This window comes from Camellia sinensis, chromosome 1 (assembly GCF_055761805.1).
Source record: "Camellia sinensis isolate YWXY chromosome 1, ASM5576180v1, whole genome shotgun sequence".
Taxonomy (NCBI): Eukaryota; Viridiplantae; Streptophyta; class Magnoliopsida; order Ericales; family Theaceae; genus Camellia; species Camellia sinensis.
In genome coordinates, this window is record NC_138961.1 from 161,636,402 (window position 1) to 161,654,566 (window position 18,165).

At 33.9% G+C, this 18,165-nt stretch overlaps 1 long non-coding RNA gene across 1 annotated transcript; it reads right to left on the minus strand.

The window, feature by feature from the left end:
* Positions 1 to 5,154: 5,154 nt before the first annotated feature.
* On the minus strand, positions 5,155 to 6,838 carry LOC114283858 (uncharacterized). The gene is made up of 4 exons (XR_003636705.2): positions 6,549 to 6,838; positions 6,182 to 6,303; positions 5,765 to 5,813; positions 5,155 to 5,457 (listed from the first exon to the last, which is right to left on the minus strand). It is a non-coding gene; the product is annotated as an uncharacterized LOC114283858 (long non-coding RNA).
* Between the last annotated feature and the right edge of the window lie 11,327 nt (positions 6,839 to 18,165).

The window sequence follows — 18,165 nt, forward strand, 5'->3', positions numbered from 1 at the left end:
GATGCCGATTAGAGCAATGTTAACTGATGCCAGAATTGGACGTTGTAGATATGGCTCATATTTAGAGAACCAAATAAACTAGCAACAGATTGGTATCTTAAGTTGCTGAGAAGTACAGATCTTTTGCTGAATACTTTCCTTCTTACAGAAGGAGAAATCAACTAAAACCAAGTTACATCTAACCTGTTGAAATTGTTCCTCTACATATTCAAAACACAATCACACAACTCTGCAACATCCCAACCAACCAGAACAGTTGAAGTGACATCTAACCTTTACCATGTGACATAAGCTAAAACCCTATTTCAGTCCTAATGTGGATCGTGCATCACAGATCAGCAAGGGAGTTCTTCCAAGTCACTAGTTACATCACTGCTCAGGTGTGGTGAAAAATAAGCAAGGGTTCCCACACTTTAAAAAGAGAATTAATATTATTTGTTTACAAGAAACTAAATGGGTAAAAAAAAATCTAACGAATTTGAAAGAACATGATATAAAATTTGGTATGTTGAAAAAGAAAAACATGTGAATGGAGTAGGGATAATTGTAGACAAAAAAGTAGCAAGTGGTAGAGGTTAATAAAACAAAAGGAGATACAATAATATTTGTGAAATTAGTGTTAGGTGAAGAAACACCAAATATAATTAGTGCTCATTGACTCGAAACAAACTTAATTACATATATCATTCTCTTACATTCCTCTGTCTTCCAAACTGAGAATGCCTATTTTATGATCAACCAGAGAAATACTATATTTAAATTACACACAGATTAAATTATACAAATAGAGGGTCATTTTAAATTACACACAGATGCCCATGTTTGGAATTTAAATACTACAGCTCTGTGTCATTAATTTAAATTACACACAGATTAAATGCCCATTTCAGGCCCATTACACACAGATGCATATATATATATATATATATAAACATATTCATAAATTTCTTTGATGATTCCAATCATCTACAGTTCGGTTCCTCTAAGTATAGATCTGAAATAAATCATGTAAAAAATCTCAAATCAAAACCGTAAGATCATATTTTTTGATTTTTTCCCTAATTTTTTGAATCAAAGCCCTAATATTTGAAGTTTAGAGGATGAACGAACCTGTGGTTTTATCTTTCAATCTATTGGAGTATGGTGACCCAGCGGTGTGGCAGCGGCAGTGGCGAGTGGCAGCGGCGACGGTGGTGAGTCGGGCCCTTCTCTCTCTCTCTCTCTCTCTCTCTCTCTCTCTCTCTCATTTCAGATTTGCATTCCACAGGAACCCTCGTTCGTTGTTTTGAAATCAGGAAAAAAAAGTTTTTTTTTTTTTTTTTTTAAAATCCTCACCAAAACGACGTCGTTTTGGTGAGGACTATTCTGAACCGTCCGATCATCCACTTTAGGAGATCACTCTAGAGAGTTACTCTAGAGGATCCGGACGCGAGTGGCTATCACTTGCTGGGAAACAAGCAAGCTACATAGGGTGTGACTGCTAGTTAGAGCATTATGCATCACGTGTTAGCTGGTACTACAACCGAACATTACTTGTATCTCTAGATCCGTTGAATGTCTGTTGCATTGGTGGACCTCAAAATGATTCTTTGAACTTTATAGTGAATTACTTTAAATGTTATGTTTGCTAGAAATCACGAATTTTATTTTCATAAATCATTATCAAGAAATTTTATTTTGGACCCTCTGCTCACCTTATATTAGCGCATGAATCCTAAGGGGAAAAAGAGCGTTGCTTCAAACCCCTGTACGGAACGACCCCCAGCACCCTCACCTCCACGTGAGGGCTGCCAATAGAGAAAAAAAAAATAAAAATAAATAAATAAATAGTTTTTTACCAATCAAAAGAGATCCCAACACCCCACTGGGGTCTCATGCATTTTCCAGGAAAAAAATATTATAACATTGGCCCATTAAATTTTAAAAGTTAAAGACTACATTGATAGACTATTATGACATTTAAAAATCAATATAATGTTGGCAAATCTAGTCCGAGATGACTCATTTCACCTAATACAACAATGATGTTAAAATTTGGAAGAATTATTTGCCAGTGGGACAGAAGATGTAAATCACAAAATAAATGAGAAATCTTTGAAAATTACACAAGTATGAAAAATTAATAGTTATTTATCATTTTACCTGTAACTCTCAAATCTCTCTCATCTACATCACACACTGACACAATCAAACCCCTGACATAATCAACCGCTCCCCCACGCGTCACTCGCTCTTCTCTTCTCTTCTCTCTCTCTCTCTCTCTCTCCAAAGTACACATCACATCGAGTTCAAATCATTAGTCTTACTTTCTTGCGGCCCTCCCAGCTGCCTTATCCAAAACGACGTCGTATTGATTAGTGTTGTGTGTTTTTTTTTTCCTCTTCAAATTTTGAGTTTACCCCATTTTTTAGTTTCATCTCTTTTATCTGTGTTTAGCCCTAACACAGAAACAAACTGAGAGACGCAAGACAGAGAGAGAGATTGGCGGAGAGACGAACTGAGAAAAACAGAGGAACACGACGAAGAGAGAAACGAAGAGATAGAGAGATGGCTGAGGGACGCGACAACGAATGATAGAGCCAAACTGAGGGACGGGACGGCAAAGGACAGCGGATGGCGGAGGGACGCGACGACGAAGGCCAAAGGATGGCAGACGACACTAAGTCCAGCGATGACGCGACAACAGAAAGACGAGATTGCAGCCATGATGAGATTCATTTCAGTCTCTTTCATTTCTTGTTGTTATATACATATATACGTATATATGATTGTATCTATACAGTTTGGCTGTTTATTTTTTATGGAAGTGTGCCAATTGGATTATTGGGTAAACTGTGGCAATTGGATTTTTTTTGAAGATTGAGGAGGGGCTCTTATATTACTCACAAGATAGTGCTTGATATGTTTTCTTATAAAATGGGGCACATCTACTGAGTTAATAGGCTTATTGCGGTCAGTTTAAACTCTTTGCTTGTTGCTTTTCAATTTTGCTAATGTTAGTGGTTTAAAAATCAAGATATGTTTGAGGTTTTGGAACAGATTTTGGTGTTAATTGATTAGATATGTCAAAATGTGAATATCAAATGTCTTCACAGATTGGAACTTTGTGATGACAATAGTTAAGTTTTGCTTTTATGTGAAAACACCCAGCCCAATTTTGTGTGAAAATTTAGAGTTGGTTAAAGTGAGGATTTTTAACATATATTTCAAAACTCACCAGAAGACAGAGCATGTTTTATGCAATGGATTATAAAAGCAAATATTTGAAGTCATATTCTTAAATATAGTTGGTATAGTATCATAGACATGAAATTTTCCTCAACACATAATAAGCTTGTAGCATATTGAATTTGCATTTCACAGTGCACTTGTAGCATGTTGTATTTTGGAAATCATTTTTTGTGATTTGTATTACTGAAATTTCTGTTTTGCATTTTGGAAGCATTTCTTGTGATTTGTATTACACTTTGTGTTGCAAACCAACTATTTGATAAATGTCGAGAGATAATCTTGATATACAATGATCTTGAAGAATTTTTGTTGCAAACTAAATTTTTCTTTTTGACTTAATTGGTTTTCAATAAACAGACTATCAACTTGTGATATAACTGGAGGTTTGGAGATAAGTCAACAATTTAGGTGAAGTTTTGAAGCAAAAATCTGTTCTGGTTTGGTCAATTTGAAGCAAAATCTGTTTTGATTTGTAATAGAAAAAGCAAAAAATCATGTGGAGAGTTGTCAAATGATCAAAACTTTTGAAAACCCTAGATGGAATCATGGTGCATGTAAAATGTTGGCTGCTTTGCATCATATTATAAATATGTTTTCCATAATAAAAAAATAAAAAATAAAATAAAAAAATAAAATTATTTTCCATCAATGAGCATTTATGTGATTTTGCAAACTAGCTTTTATTTTCTACCCTTAATCTTGTGTAATTTAAAATATTAAGTTAATTTAATGCTCAATATATAACAAAGTGTGGTAATTAAGAATTGTGTTTCAATAGCTAAGTCTATGGTAGTGAGTGATTTAATCTGGATACTAAATTTTGCATGTCTACTTGCAGGTTAAACTTTGTGGTCATGAAACCTTAGTAGCTTCACACTTTCTATTCACTTTTGGTTTGGTAAATGCCAACAAAATCGATTTGAGAAATGTTAGGCATCATGAAAAATTTTTCATGAAAATAATCATGAAAAATTTATGACCCTTAGATTACCTTAATTAGTGTGTGGTATTTTATTCTAAGTGTAATTTAAAGATCACAAATCTTTCATGATTATTTTCATTAAAGACTTTTCGTGATAGCTAGCATTGCTGAATCGATTTTTTGAGACTTTTTGGAATTTTGACTGCTAAAAGAGGTTCCAGAATCACAAGATTGCTTTTTAATTGAGTTGGATTTGCCAATCTTTGCTTTTATGAACAAATTTGAAATAAAAGGATGTTAATGTTTAGGAGATTCGCTTTCAATTTTGATCGAGGCTTTTGCCGTCAAAGTTAATTTACTCCTCGTAAGTTTTGTACTAGACATCTTCTGGAAAATTACATTTGGCCCTATTCGACATAAATTTGTATCTCTGCTATCTGTAATGGAAATTCTCTTTCTTGTTATCTCTAACTACTATAACAAAACCTGTGTAGCTGATGCTAAATTTTAATTTTTATCTCTTTCTTTCCCTCTCTTTCTTTTAATTAGTTTGATTCTATTTTCTTCAACTCATTCTTCATAAAATTGACATGGAAATAGGAAATATTCAATGAGATATAATCTTCATTTAAAATAGCAGTCAAATTGATCCAAGAAGGGGCTAAATGTGAGCTCTGCTTGTAACTTTGGTTGAAGATTGAGATTTAGCTCCATATCTCATACTCACAGAGCAGAAAATCAGTATGTAGATGCCATGACCAACACTAAAACTAACCCTCTCTATTTGTGTTTGTGTTCAAAACTTTGGTTATGTTTGTCTGTTACTCCTTTCAATTAAAAATAACATTGTACACTACTTCCACTATTACAGTTAATTACATCTCCATTGGTAGCAACATCATCACCACCACTTTCATTGTAACAATCAAGACCACAGCCCAATAAAAAATAAAAAAAATCCACTAGTATATGAAGAAAATTAACAAGAGAGGGTGATGAACTTGTTAACAAAAGTGAAACAACTATATTCAATCAAACATTTTCACAAGCACTTGCAGTGCATCTTAGAAATCCAGATTTCAAACCAAATATCATACCCAGATTTCCAAACAAATCAAATAAATCAAAAAAAGGAATTAATTGCAAAGATTTCAAATTGCAGCCTCGAGATTGCAAACCCCCTCCATCGATTCTTTGTCTTTCCCTTTCCATCCAATCTTCTATGGCCTCCATGTCTAGATTTGTTGCCAAAGATTGCAAATTACAGTTTCACGATGCTCTTTACAGGCGAACTACTTGCTTACCTACAAAGAAGCTTCAAATCCATTTGTGGTCTGTGTAATATTTTCAAACTAAGGAGATGGACTGTAATAAATTCATTTTTTAGAGGAGGTCTGTATAATTTACCCAAATATAAAATAGTTCTATTGCTAACTAATTTCAACCATGCACTGTAGGCATTTGTATGTTTGGGCATGCGTTTGTGTTCACATATACTTAAAGAAAAACTTATCGAGGTTGTTTTTCATTGTCATTAACTAATTTGTGAAATTAAAAGTCCATGATGTGGAGAAAAATTTAAGAGCCAAAGCATGGAAAATGTACACTTACATTGTGCAGCTCTAGCTTGGACGCTGCCTGTCCAACCATCAAGGTGGCACTGCCAAAGACAACAGAAGGTTTTTGTATAAGACAAACATCCTGTATCATTGTATTGCTTTTCTAAGAATGCTAACGACAAGCCTAGCCATTGAGCCAAGCCTCTCCAATCTAAAATTTCCCCCCTCCCCTCCCTTTCTTTTTCTTTTTTCATGGAATCTAATGACAGGACAGGAACACAATTTTTATCATTTATACAACAGATAGAAATCAAATAAACAGAAAATACAAAATCAAAGACCCATCATTCAAGTAAAATTCAAACTAGAACCCTCATAATCCCAAGGATAAAGCTAAGTACAATTAGATTTTCAAGAAGAAAATGAACAGACATTCATATCCACTAAATGAAAATCATTCTAAACCTACTTTGTGATAGCCCTACAGCTGCAGCCTTCAACTTCTCAGGATTAACAGGTGTGTATTTGTCACGGCGTAATTCATTGGCAGTGGACGCTAAAACAGAGCTATCTATATTAGGCAACTGCCACCTGCATTTAACAGAGTAGCAATTGATCAAAATCATAGCAACTAAATTACAACTTTCAAACCAAACAGAGTATGAAGATAAAAACTTCCATTTTCCCCAACATTTTGTTAGCTACCAAAATCTTGAATCATGCTCAAAACATTAGAACCCACAATCTGAAAACTAAATTGATACTTGAATTAAACAAAACTACTTGAAGCCACAATCTAAAAACTATGAATAAGCAAAGGAAAGAAGAGAAATGACCTTTTGGGGCCAAATGTGACCTGAGGGAGAGAAACGTAAGCCCGAAGAGGGTTCAATGCTTTGCGGGAGACAGAAGAGGCATTTTTGAGATCGGACTAAAGAACCCATTTGGATCCTCTGGAGAGAGACGACTCTGAAGGTGGCTAGAAGATCTTGGAAGGGAGGGAATGCCTGAGAACCTCAGGAGTCAGTCGGCTACCTGCATTGCCTTCTCTGTTTGTCTCTCTCAAAGAGGGGTTAGGGTTCACAAACAAAAGGAAATGGAAAAAGAGGCTTGAAACAGCGGCAACGGAACTAGATTCACGTGACATCACCCACCTCTATTTTTTTTTTAAATATAAAACAAAACAAATTTTATTTTATTCTATTTTAATAAAATACGTATAATTTTTAATATATAAATTTAATTTTTATAAAATTAATCAGTAGGTTTGGTCTCAATTTTTTAAATTCAGTTATCTAAAAATTGAGTTTTTTTTTTTATTTTTTGCGTTTTTTGATTTTAGTGAATATTTTTAAAATTTCAAGCAATTTTTTTTTTACTTTTTTAGATATACTTTACTTAGATTTATCTAAATAATAAAATATTTGTGAACCAATATTTTAAAAATTAAGAATACACAAAAATATGAAAAATATACTGAATTTTCATATTTTTTATTTTTGGTGTTTATTATTTTTTAAATATTTTTTTACAAATATTATATTTTTTAAGTGTATTTATGTTAGGTGTGTCTAAAAATTTTAAAAATTACTTAAAATATTTTTTTTCAGAAAATGAATAATTAGGAAAATGAAAAAATAAAATTTTCTGAATAGTGTATTATGAAAACTGAAACAAAAAAAAAAAAAGTGAATATTATTTAAAAAATATCAACGAAATATTTAAAATGAGACTAATATTTAACATATTTAATAAAAATTTAAATTAATAATTTGAAATATATATATATATATATAAATTACAAAATTAAAATGATTTGTATGATTTGAAAATAATATAAAAAATAATTATTTAGAATTACTTTTTAAATAAAAAATATTATTTTTATTTACTAAAAAACGTAAAGACTAATAAAACTAAAAATATTAATTCAAATTGTACAAAATAATAATAGTAATAATATTTAAACCACACAAATGTTAACTCAGATTGTATAAATAAATAATAATAAACCATACAAATAATAATTAAACCATACAAATAATAATAATAATTAAGCCATATCAATATTATTTTGTATTTTTTTTTAACTCAAATCATACAATAAAAATAAGACAAATTAATACAAAAAAAAAAAACTCATTAAAAATAATTTTAAAAAATAGTCACATATATTTTAGCATTAAAAATAGTTTCAAAAAATTAAGACAAGAGAAATTCAATTCATCATTTTTTATTGAATTCTGTCTTCTATTTTTCTAAAAGAAAAAAAAAATCAATTTCATATGATTCTATCTTTTTTGTAAATTTTTATTTTATTTTATAGGAAGACAAAATTCAATCAAATATGATAATTGAAAGTTTAGTCTGTGTGGGGTGGAAGTTTAGTGTGTGAGGGGTGCAAGTCCATCTGTGTAGAGTGCAAGTCAAATCTATGTAGGAATGCAAGTAGGAATGGCAACGGGGCGGGGCGGGGCCGGGGATCACCCTCCCCGTCCCCGATCCCCGATGGTAGAAACTTCTCCCGTCCCCGATCCCGACCCCGACGAGGAGCTCATCACTGCCCCCGCCCCCGCCCCTTAACGGGGATCGGGTTTCCCCGACCCCGAAAAGTCCCCGACCAAAAGAGAAGAAAAAAAAAATTTAGTTCCAGGAGAGATCTGTCGTTCATCACCAATTAACAATCTCATGAGCTCAAAAATTTAAGATGTAACAAATGTAAATAAAAAAAAAATTCAGATCTAACAGATCTGTTGTTCATCACCATTAACAATCTGATGAGCTCAACAAAAAAAAAAAATAGATCTAACATATATATATATATATATATTTTCAGATCAGATCAGATCATATATATATTGTTCATCACCAGATCAGATCACACACACACACACACACACACAGATCTAACACACACACACAGATCTAATCTAACACTGATCACCGTGGTGGGAGGAGGGAGAAGACGTCGGAGATGGGAGGAGGAAGAAGGCGTCGGAGATGGGAGGAGGAGATCGCCGTGATGGGAGGAGGGATGGGAGGAGCCGCCGCCGCCACTGCCGACGCCATGACCGTGAGTGAGTAGCACCTGATGGGCGGAGTCGTGATGGGAGATAGGAGGAGGAGATCGCCGTGATGGGAGGAGTCGTGATAGGAGGAGGAGATCGCCATGACCATGAGTGAATAGCACCTGCAGAGAGAGAGAGAGAGAGAGAGAGAGAGAGAGAGAGAGAGAAAAGAGAGACAGTTTGTCTGTGTGTGTGTGTGTGAGGAGTGTGTTTACCAAGCCCTAACATATACACATATATTATATAAATAGACGGGGGTAACTTAGTAATTTCCAGTTGGGGAACCGGGGCGGGGATCGGGGCCGGGGTCGGGCCGGGTCCGGGACTGAAATATGCATCCCCGTCCCCGGCCCGAATGTCATCGGGGATTAAAATTTTAATACCATCCCCGCCCGCCGGGGGTATTTTTCGGGGAGTAACCATTCAATTCGGGGTCGGGGGATCGGGTCCCCGTCGGGCCGGGTTCCAATTGCCATCTCTAAATGCAAGTTTAATCTATGTGGGGTGTAAGTTCAGTTTGTGTAGGGTGCAAGTTGAATATGTGTGGGGCTACAAATCCAATTTGTATGGGATGCAAGTTGAAAATGCAATTCTAATTTGTGTAGGCGTACAAATCCAATTTGTGAATTAATATTTGTATGGTTTGAATATATATATTCTTTATTTGTATGATTTGAATTAATATTTATATGGGTGAAATATTATTTATTATTATTTTTCTTAAAATTTGTGTAATATTAAATCAAATCCCATATAATAAAAATAGTTGAAAATATAAAATATTTACAAATATTAATTTTTTATGATATTTTAAAACTAATTATTTCAACTTTTAAGCTTCAACCAAAATTAGTTTTAAAAAATTAATTTTTATATTATATTTCAACTTTAAACTACAAATAATTTTTATATTGTGCAATTTTTAATAAAATAATAATAAATAATATTTCACCCGTACAAATATTAATTCAAACCATACAAATATTAATTCACAAATTGGACTTGAAATGCACTAGCACACAGATTCTACTTGTACCCCACATAGACTGGACTTGTAACCCCACACCCACACAGATTAAACTTGCACCTCCACACAGATTCAACTTACACAAATTCTACTTGTATCCCTCACCGGCTGGACTCGTAGCCCCACACATATTGAACTTGTATCACACACAGACTAAACTTGCACCTCTACACAGATTCAACTTTACACCTCATACAAACTAAACTTGAACCCCACATAAACTGGACTTGCAAGGCAATTAAATTACACCCCGCTAAAATATATTATGTGATTTTTTTTTTTGCAGCTATTTTTTGCTATTTTTATAACTCCTTATAAAATTGAAATACATTATGTGATTAATTTTTTTAAACTAATTTTTGTAACTATTTTTAGTATATGATTTGTGTTAATATTTTTATGTTCAATCTTATTTTTTGTTGATAAATATTCTTTTTTGTTGATAATTTTAGTGACTTTTTTATTTTTATTTTTATAAACTATGTATAAATTTTAAAATATAAATCTGATTTTTTTAAAATTTACAACATTGAGATGATATGGACCATACTTTTAAAACAACAATAATATTGAGAATATTTAATAAAAGATATAAAATTAAAAAAATTAAAAATAAAAGTTGCATTATTTTGAAATATTTGAATAATTAAAATGTGATGTGTGGCTAAAGTTGGTACAAAAAATTACTTTTGATCATTTAAATTTAAAAAAGATATTTTTAAATTTTAAAAAATGTAATTTTAAGATTTAAAAAATATCTTCTTCTTTTTTTTCATCAAACTTATTTGTAGTTTAAAAAATAATAATTTTGCAAAGGTGACCAAATAATGATCATTAGTGTTTAAAGTCTGAAGAATTGAAAATTATTTTTATTTAAGTAATTTAAATAGTTTATAGAAAAATATTTAAGACCCACAAATCATCTCCCACAATTTGGTCCACAATGATGTTATTGGATACACGTCAACTTTTGATTTATCATATACTCAATTGTATAAGGCCTACCTTTCTTGCCACATCATTGTGGGTATATTTAGGGGTCCAAATTATGGGTCTCTAGCATTGCTCCCCACTTTACTTTTTTGCACGTTTTTTGTAAAAATTTAAAAAGTCAACTAAAACTGTCAATTCTCAAACAAGCTCAATTTTTGTTCATATCAATTTTAATCAGACATTTCAGTTTAAATATTTTAATATTTTAACATAGTGTATTTTTTAAATTATTTTAAATTATTATGTTAAATTTATTAAATACATTTAATATTAATCTCATTTTAAATGTGTTGTTGATATATTCTTAACAATATTAATTTTATAAACAAATTATTTATAGTTTAAAAGTTATACAATATTTATCCAAATAAACTAACATTGTTACTATTTGTATGGTTTATTATTATTTTTTATTCATACAATCTAAGTTAACATTTATATGGTTTGAATGTTATTATTATTATATTTTATAAAGTTTGAGTTAATATTTTAATTTTTATTAGTGTGGGTGTTGATTTTCGACCACACAACCAAATAGGAAACTTAGTTGGAGAGCACGCGACAGAATAGATTAAGCCAATTACCTGCTAATAAGAAGATGAGAATACCTCGGTGGCTTGTCCACCCGAGGGCACTCCGACGATCACATCAGTCAACTTATGTCTCAAAGATATTAAACAAGTATTCAATGTACGAATAAAAGCATCACAAATAAAAATATACCTTAGACCTACGGGGGTGCCTCACTTTTATAATGATCAATGTTCAACTTCCCTTAAAAGTCTTATTTTATGGGACTTTATCATTTACAAGGATAACAACTATCACAACTGACACTATTCAGATTAAGATGAACTTCCTCAAGAGTCTCATCTTTATCTAAATAGGCAGCTTAATGTCATCTAGGACTCTTGTCCTCTATCCGAATATCTCATATTCCGGCATTACTGCACCAAACCTCAGCAACGCCGCAATCACCTCAGCAAACATGACTCGCCCACGTAGCACCTCGGCTGACATCTTAAAGGCACTTTGGCCACGTGACGTCATTTTCAAAATACTTCCCACAACTGCACCCAAAGTTCTATTATCTCAGCAACTTGAGGTGATGGAACCTATATCATCTGATCTTCCAACTTATCAGCTAAACAACATGCTAGAAATTCTCCTTCGACTGAGGTCATGACTCGTTGGCATAAAGAAACAAGGACTTAAATGTCCACTCGTCAAGAATCAAGAATCAAGAACCATCATGTTCTATCTCATCCAGGTCCAACATCTCAACAGAGATCACATTACTAGCAGAGATTATGACGTGCTAGTTCAAGAACATCAAGATCCCAGTATCAACTCATCAGGAACCTAGAAAATAAGTTTTGTCCCATCCAAATTCAACATCTCAACCAAGATCAACATCTCAACTAAAATCATCATGTCAACCAAGATCAACATCTCAACCGAGATCGTCATCTCAACCGAAATCGCCATCTCAACCGAGATCAACATCTTAACCGAGATCGTCATCTCAACCGAGATTGTCATCTCAACCGAGATCGTACTTCTCAACTGAGATCATCATCTCAACTGAGATCGTGCTTCTCAACCGAGATCATCACCTCAACCGAGATCGTACTTCTCAACCGAGATCGCACTTCTCAACTGAGATCATCATTTCAACCAAGATCGCATTACTAGCTAAGGTCATAACTCGCTAGTTCAAGAACATCAAGATTCGAAATTTGTTGTCTCAAACGTCATACCAACATCATGACTGGTTCCCAATACGTCCCATAATTGACACACGCCACCTCATTAGACGTCATCAGCAATCACATGTCTCCCAAGAAACTTGAATCATTTCAATTTGTCACCTCTTTCCATTCCAACAAAACCTTTTCATTTTCCCATCTCATCTTTCCCTGTCTCTCCAGACTCTCTCTCTCTCTCTCTCTCTCGGCCTCTGCAAACAATCATCATTGTTCCTAAAGCATTCATTGCTATGAATAGTCTATTCGTGCCCAAGGTTCAAACTCTATCAGCTGAACCAGACTAGCAACCAAGCACTTCATCAGCTGTTGCACACATCAACCCACCATCTCAATGGCAGTGTAAACACCAACATAGCGACAATCTTGCAGCTAGCACCAGGAACGAGAAACACCAAGTTCCTAAGCTCCCAACCTTAGACCTTGACAATCCTCCAATTGCCCTATCTGCGATTAACCATCGCCATAACCAATGACAATCTGTCTCGCCGAACTTTTATCGTAGAAGACCTTCTTACTGACATCCTTGATGTCATAACTGTGCGATCCACTCCATCTCCTTATAGTCAATCCAACATGCTCATGCCTTTAGCAACTCAACATCTTGGAAGAGAAGCACATGAAGCAAATGGACCAAGTTACGGCAAGGCGCAGATGCCAAGGCCTATCAAGAAGGCAAGACTTTGCCCGAGATCAATATAAAGAATAGGTTAACATATTAGATAAAACCATCATCTCGAATCATGTCATCTCGGGTATAAATGTTATCTCGAATACCTTCATCTCACCAAATTTTTTGAAAATTTCACCAAGTTTCACTTTCAAACCACTGACTCAATCTTCATTAACCCATCTTTGCTCTCTGCCCCTTAATGTGAATGTAAATACAACTTAGGTTCACATTAGGAATACATCATCTGAATCTTGTCCAAGTCTGACTTAAACATCTATGACCGAGGTCATCGTGTTTGACTTGCCCAAACTAAACACTTAAGGCATGACCTTAGTGTACCGAGAGTGCTATCTACTTCGGTTTTTCGCACAAATCGACTAAAACATGGATGGTTTTTCCTTGTTTCATATTGAAACATCGCCTTATACTTTGTTCAACTCTACCAATATGGCAAGTCTAAGTTAATCACCTTGTTCACCATGAGAACATTGCCTTAAGACTTTTTCAGTCTTATCTCACAATCATAAACAACATTTTGTAATAAACAAAGTTGATACTAGTATTTTATTAATATTTCGGCTAAGGTTATTGCCATCATTAGAGCTGAGCTCCAAATTTTGTCAAGCCACATTCAAAGGCCTCAACAATCTCTTACTGTCAAGATCTTCTAATCTTAGGTAAGCTTTGTTTAACTCAACTCTGTTCGCCTTTGGTAAGTTATGATATTTTCAAAATTGTTTTCCTAGTTGAACTCCTGTTTTCTCAAACTTACTCATCTAGGTTGAGATCTTGTCTTCTAGATCTAGGATTTGCTCGCTTAGACTGAGCCCTTGTCTTCTCGGACCTAATAATCTAGGCCGAGATCTTGTCTTTTAGGATTTGGGATCTGCTCACTTAGGCTAATCTCTTGGCTTCTCAGACCTATACATCTAGGCTAAGATCTTGTCTTTTAGGATTTGGGATCTAGGGTCTACTCACTTAGGTTGAGCTTTTGTCTTCTCGGACATACTCATCTAGGCCGAGATCTTGTCTTCTGGATCTGGGATCTATTCACTTAGGTTGAGCTCTTGTCTTCTCAAACTTACTTATCTAGGATGAGATCTCATTTTCTAGGATTTGGGATCTGATCACTTAGGATGACCTCTTGTCTTTTCAGACATACTCATCTAGGCCGAGATCTTGTCTTCTAGGATCTACTTCACCTAGGCCATGCTCTTCTATTTGGGATTTGTTCCACCTAGGCCATGCTCTCCCATGTTGGCTTTGCTTCACCTAGGCCAATGTCTTTTCTACTTGAAGGTCGTCTTTGTAAGAACCTGAATTTCTGGACAACTAATTAGTTGGATAATAACATTATTAAGTCAATTAATAGTGATTATTAAATTATAATAACATCATGACTAATATCAATATTGAACTTCTTTAAATAAATTTATTTATCTTCATGTGATTAAATTTTTGTATCTAAATACAGGTGTGGAAACTAAATGATTTAAACAAATAATAACTATGTAAGTTAGAGGATAGTAGAAAGCAAAACATCTAGTGACTATGTTATATATACATTGATTTTCATAATGTAAAAATATATATATATATATAAAATATGAAATCAGATTTTTGGGCAGAGGAATTCAGCCACCCTTTTTTCTCAAGGAAGGGGCCTGCTGGAAGCAAACATACCTTAACACTCTAAGCCTATGCATACCTTTACACTCTAAGCCTATGCTTGTAGATAATAATTCCTAAACCAAGAGGAAAAATAAAAATAGGTCCTCAAACTCCTATAACTAAGAGCACTGTTCAGCCCTTCCATTACATACACCCAGCTGAGCAAAAGAAAGAAAAAGAGAGGAGAAAAAGAAAGGAAAAAGAGTGGAAGACGAGAGGGTTGCTTGGTGGTTACCAATTCAAAACTAGTGTTGAGAATTGTTTGTAAAAGCTCTTGATGTAGGAATACACAACCTCTATCCTCCCTTAGATATGTTTTTTACTAAATCTATATATCAAAAATATGCAAAAATATGCATTATTAATACACAATAACTCAATGCATGTTGACAGAATGATGATCTCATGATTATATGATTTCTATCCTTCTTGCAAGTATAGATTAGAGGATCTAGTTACTGATTTTTCTTCTTATGTGCTCAAATATTCTCCATTGTTTACATGCTTATGAATTTGTGTTTACTCTTCATAAATATTATTTTTCATCTATTCCCTGTTACCACTAATGAAAGTAAATATGAAGGATTAAAGTTTCACATGGGAATAGTATCAAGAAATAATTTTTATAGTCTTACGTATGATTCATGGTGAATACAAAGTGTGTTTTTCACAAAATAATAAACTTCCAGCAAAACAGATTTTTAATCCATTTTGAATAAACCCAAACAAACTCATGAGAACACTTTTATAAAATCTGAAACTACTGGAGTTAGTTTAACATGTTTTCATGGTGCTAGAATATCGAAAAAAATTTATTTAACAACGTTTCGTGGTTAAAACATATTTTTAACTTCATTGTTGTCTGGAGGCAGCAGCAATGCTGACTTTACCAAGTCACCATTTATTCTACAGAATGAGTTTTCAAGTGATTCAAATTGGAAAAGTTATATTTTTAAGTTACCTTTCAAATTCCGCTAGTTCATAATTGTTTTTTAAGCATTGAGAGAGAAACGTCGATTTTTCCAAAATATGACAGAATCTGTCCAGTTTTCTTAGAAAAATTATTTGACCATCTTCCATTGGGTTTCGGTCTTCAAACTCTTTTGGAATATGTTCTGAACTCAAATATCTAGCAAACCTTTCTGACCATACCTCTTTTTGACACCGTCTGAGGCCCCTTTTTATTTTTCAAACACAAATCACCTGTGCTGGAGGTTAATGTAACTCACTGTCCCAGAAAAACAGTTTTCTCCACATTTTATTTCTCCATTTTAAAATCGTTTTTAGCCCTGGTATTCTTCTCAAAATATTTTCCTAACTCGATGAACTAGCACCAGTTAAAATACCATAATGGTTGAATTTCGTTTGGTATGGGTTTCATATTTTTTTTGTCTGACCATACAGTGCTGAAAGAAGAAGTGTGTGAATTCTTAAGAAATTTTGTGATGATTCCTAAGACATTCTATCATATTTATTTTGGTTTCCATACATGATTGTGTTGTGCTATATAAACATTATGTCACTATGGTTTTCAAACTAAAACTCGCACACGCATCCAAATGTGAATTCGACGAAGTAAAGAAACGCGAAATTGAATCGATGATACATTAAAATTTAAAAGTAATGGGGTGAACCCGGTTTAAAATCTTGCGCAAGTGAGTTGCGAACCCTAACATGGCACAGAAAGGTATTTCGGCTCTTATCGATGTAGGCGATATAAGATTGGTGGTGTGGGTGTCACAACATAGACCGTTTCTTTGGGGCAGACCGTGATGTCATGACTCGAGTATGTAACCCCGGTGCGTGGGCATCATTGGTAGTTATAGCAAGTAACATTTGAATATTTGACCAAGGGGGAGTCAGAATTTCCCGTGGCCATTGCTTAGCAGTTGAGTGGAAATAGTGCTTCGCGAGGAGTTACTTAAACTTTTCTGATAAACTAAATCTATGAGAATTTAAAAAGAAAGGTGGACATTTTCCTTATGATGAAATACTGCTTTCGTTTGCCATTTTATTTATTTATTTATCTATTGTTATTATTTCAACTGATAGCATTCATGCTATACTTATTAAATGATACTTGTTATTCTGTTACTACACATTATTTATTAATTGTGAGTATTATTATCGGGGTGGGTATTTTCGGGTTGTATTATCTTATTGAGCTCGTCGTTCATTGGCATTCCCGTTGCCCTGTCGTTTTATGCTAGGCACCAAAGAAACCGACGGGAACACCGAGGCCTTGCAAGATGGCATTCAACCTTGGTTAGCTTGAAGAGTGCCCAAGTTCCATGAACTATTTTCTAAATTTTCTAGTTTTTTTTTTTTTTTTTTTATATTTGTGTTATTTTTATGCACTAAGACTGAGTTGTAATTTAAGAAATTTAAATTTATGGGTTGTTAATTAATGGATGTCAGTAATATTAGTATTGATTTTAAGTTCTAAATCTTATTATGATGTCCTTAAATTTTGGGGTGTCACAGTCTTCATCTCCTCAGGAGCGCTTATGACCCTTATTTTTGCATTCATCCCTTTTGAAAGGGTCTTCATTCTATCAATGTTGGCGCATTCTCCATCTTTGTTGAACTCATCGTTGCTGACACGTTGATCTTGCATGATGATGGTCATCTATTCTAATTAAGTTTCCATAGATGACGCCAAATTGTGCGTGTTGATTTCCGACCACACAACCAAATAAAGAACTTAGCTGGGGAGCATGCGGTAGAATAGATTAAGTCAACCAACTGCCAACAAGAATATGAGAATACCTCGGTGGCTCTTCCACCCGGGGGCATTCCAATGATCAAGTCAGTCAACTTATCTCTCAAAAATATCAAACAAGAATTCAATGCACAAATAAAAGCATACCTTAGACCCACAAGGGTGCCTCACTTTTATAATGATCAATATCCAACTAGCATAACTCACTGAAAAATCTAGAAATCCCCTAGATGTTGATTTGTGATTATGTATCAATTTTAAGCAGAATGTAACAATCCCAATCAAACAATCAAACAATCAAGACAAAGAGACACAACGATTTAACGTGGAAAAAACCACAATTGGACACCTCCAACTGTGATCAAAAAACCACGGGCAACAGCCACAAGAACAATCCACTAAGAAGAATTAAAGGAATTACACAGGTATACTCTCAATTACCTAGCGAATCCACAACGCCTAATTGAACCAACCTTTATGTGCCTCTTCCAACCCCATCTTCACCACGGAATTGTCTTTCTGATGAGCCACTC